The sequence below is a fragment of the Myxine glutinosa genome, unplaced genomic scaffold (assembly GCF_964187855.1).
Source record: "Myxine glutinosa unplaced genomic scaffold, kmMyxGlut1.1 SCAFFOLD_385, whole genome shotgun sequence".
Lineage (NCBI taxonomy): Eukaryota > Metazoa > Chordata > Myxini > Myxiniformes > Myxinidae > Myxine > Myxine glutinosa.
This window is the reverse complement of record NW_027616491.1, coordinates 232,402-236,340: the sequence shown is the minus strand read 5'-3', so window position 1 is coordinate 236,340 and position 3,939 is coordinate 232,402.

Here is a 3,939-nt window from a genome sequence, read left to right as displayed (position 1 = left end):
GTGAGTCAGCCGTTGTCCCGTTTGTCTGTCGTCTGTCCGGGGTTAATATAAGAGTGTGTCTAAGTGCCTGTCTTTCTGTGATTATACCTCTAGCCCCTGTAATCTGACCTTTCCGTACGAATATAATCTCCTCCGGAGGTCTTGAGAATTGAAACATTGGTGTCGTATTGTGTTATTGTAATCCAGCCGGGTGTCTTCTTTTTCTTATTGAGCCAGCATCGCGCGACTAGTCAACGTTCGGGCACAATCGGGTAACTTGTGCAGACGTGGTCATACCATAAAACCGCTCGGTAAATAACATCCAAGCCACGTCTGTAACAATTGGTGTCGAGGAGTGGAATTCGAACCCGGGACTAAATTTATTAGGCCCAAATTGGTAACAAGTAGAATCGATTCGGAGCGCGTTTCCCGCGCGAAATTATAACGGCGAAATTTGAATTTGTTTTACGAAAATAAAATAAAAAACCGAATTTTGAAAGTCGCGCTATGGCGGGTCAAGACAGCTGGGGTCCGGTAAAGGAGAGTGAGGTAGGGTCGGTCCAGGACCAAATTGAGGGACATGAGGGACATGAGGAGAGCGAAACAGCGGGGGTAGCAGATGCGCGAAATGGCGCCTCGCACATAGCTACGGCGGCCGCACCCGCTGCACAAGTGGGAGGGATGGCCCAGATGCAGGTCCTCATGGAGCAATTTATGGCGCAAATGCAGGCGTCCCTCAAACTGCAGAGTAACCAATTGGGGAACCGGATGGATGCTCATAGTGAGCAAATGAGGGTTGATAGTGGGCGAATGGAGGGCCAAATGGGGGTAATGGGAAACCAAATGGGGGTAATGAGGGACGAAGCGAGGGGTACTGGTGAGAAGGTAGACAAAAATTTTGAGGGGTTAGACAACGGGATAAAAGAAGTGAAAAATGGGTTAATGGGGGTAGAAAATAGAATGGCTGCCCAGGAGAATCAGATAGAGGGAGTGAAAAATGGGTTAGAGGGGTTAGAAAACAGTATGGAAGGCAAATTGAGGGACATGAGGGACCAAGCGGAAAGGGAAGTTAAACAAATGGAGCAGCAGATAGAGGGGGTCAGAATGGGGGTAGAAACCAAACTGGATGCTCACAGGGAGGAAATGGAGCAGATGAGGGTGGCATCTGGGCAGGAGATGCAAGTGATGGGAGAGGAGATCAGAAGAGGAGTGAGTGAGGAGGTCGGAGGAGTGCGCGAGGAGGTGAGGCACTGTAAGGAGCACATGGAGAAGGAGGTGAGAAAGGGGACTGTAAAGTTACAAGGGGGCATAGAGGACCTGACGCAGGAGGTGGAGCAGCTGACGGTGGGACAAACGGAGTTAGTGGAGCAGGTTCAAAGGAACACTGCGGTATTAGGAGGTTTAAAAGCGACACAAAACGACATAAAAAACGACTTGATAGCGACAAAGAGGGAATGTCAGATGGTACGTGAGGGACTGACAACGAGGTTGGACGAGGTGATAGAGGTAATGGAGACGAAGGACCGGCAGGTGAGGACGCACATGGAAACGGTCAAGGTAGCCTTGGAGGACGAGCTTGAGGAGACGTACCGGGGAATAAAAGAGGTGAAGCACAAATTAGAAGAAGTGGAAGAAGGGATGAGCGAAATTAAGAAGCGACGGAGAGGGGATAAGAAAGAAATAAAAGAGGAGACAAGTACACATACATTCAAAGTACACCGCCCCATGCCAAATAATTAAATATGCTGCAGCGCGGCATTGCCGGGGCGCCTCCGGCGCCCGGCAATACCGCAGTGCAGCTCATTGAGGCTGCATTGGGAGGGAGAGGTGTACACTAATTGATTGATTAATTGTATAATTAAAATCAATAAAAGATTATCACAAAATATTTTCATAATCAATTGGCTAATCGCATAACTAAACCAGTAGTGCTTCATCCGAAGATGTATCTTTTAGAAATTTAATTAAATAAGTCATTTATAAAAAATTAAATAATTTATTGATTACTCAATAAATAATTAATCGATTAATCAATAAATACTTAATAGATGAAATGATTAATCAATAAATCAAAAATATCCTTGATAGCCACATCACTTGGTCACTCATGTCCAAATATTAGCTTCCCAGCTCAAAAGGTGCCTGAGATATTGGCCAAATGAGAAAGAAAATAAATAAATGATTAATAATGAAAATAAATAAATAATAATTATAAAAAAATTAAATTATTAATCAATTTGGTCAGAGAACACATAAACTACCACTATTTCATCAGAATCTGTAACTTTAAAAAAAAAATTTTTTTTGTCATTAATCGAATAATTAAATAATTAATCGATTAATTGATTAATTAATAAATCAAAAATATCCTTTGCAGCCAAATCACCTGGTCATTGGCATGTCCAAATATCAGCTTCCTAACTCAAAAGGTGCCTGAGTTAATAATGGTCAGAAGAGAAATGAAATTTAATTAATTAAATAAGTACTTAATTAAACGCTAATAATTAAATAACTCCTCAATTAATTGATTATTCAAAAAACAAAAAATACCGTATTTGACAAAGGACTTGCTCACTACTGTGCCGAAATTTCAGCTTCCTAGCTCAAAGGATGGCTGAGATATCGTCCGGACAACCAAGAAAACAAACAAACAAACAAACAACCAGAGTGAAAACTGAGTACTCTCTTTCAGCGTGCGTCACTGCCGAGCCCCCTTTGGTGCCCGGCAATGACGATTTGCAATGCCTGGAGATGGCATAGGAAAGGAGCGGTGTACAATAAAAGAATTGGTCCAAAGTCTGTGTTCAAATCGTGATGATGTGCCCATTAACCGGATGAGGGATTCGCAGGTGATGGAGGAGAAGCGAAGAGGAAGAGGACCCGGTGTAAGTGGTGACCAATATGGTCGTGCGTATGATGCGCCAGGGGATTTAAGGAGCTTGGGGGTCGAGATGGACCCGGGTGTTCGTGAGAGGCCGTTGGTGAAGTGTGCGACAGGTCTGGTGTGCGAAAGAGGAGGTGTGCGAGAAAGTCCGACTCTGGGGTGTGTGAGGAAAAAGTGCGTGCCAAGGAGTAGTGAGGGTGCTGGCGAGAGTGAGTCGGTCGTAGCGCGTGTGCGAGGGAGCACATGGGAGCGCGGTGTGGTGAGTGTTACAGAGGGTGTGACGGGAGAGTGTGCGCAGGAGTGTGCGCGAGAAAGGTGTGTGACGGACAGGTGCATGAGGAAAGAGTGCGCTGTCAGAAGTAAGGAAGAGTGTCCACCTGTGGTGAGTGTTACAGAGGGTGTGACGGGAGAGTGTGCGCGAGAAAGGTGTGTGACGGACAGGTGCATGGGGAAAGAGTGTGCTGTCAAGAGTAAGGGTGAGTGCGCTGTCAGGAATGGAGGTGAAAGTAGTGAGAGTGACATGGAGCGTGAGTTAGTTGTGACAGGTGAGCGAGGATGTACACCTGGGATGGAAGGATGCACACCTGGAATGGTAGAGCGTGAGTGGGAATGCACGCTGGAGTTGGTGGTGAGGCACGTGGTTGGGTGTGCGAATGAGAGCACACCTGTGATTGTCACAGAGGAGGTGACCGAGGAGGGGGTGCGAAGCGGTGTATTGGTGAGGTGTGCGAGCAACGAATGTGTGCCAAAGTGTTCGGTGGTCAGGTGTGTGACCAAGGCTGTGAGTGGAATGGGTGTACCTGGGTGTGTAAGGAAAGGTACGAGGAGCATGGGCACGGCTGGATGTGTGAGCAAGGAACGGGCTGCGGGGTGTAAGCGTCCAGGTGAAGCATCGACGTTAGACGGGATAGAGTTTAGAACGACTTATAGCCGAATCGGGCCCTCGGTGCGTGCTGGGCCTCGCTTTGAACGGCCGCGTCCGTGCTCCACTAGGCGGAGCTGGCAGCCCGATAGAAAGGGTCGTCATGGCGACCACTTTTTGGTGAGACGTGCCGGCAGGTCGAGATCGGGGCATT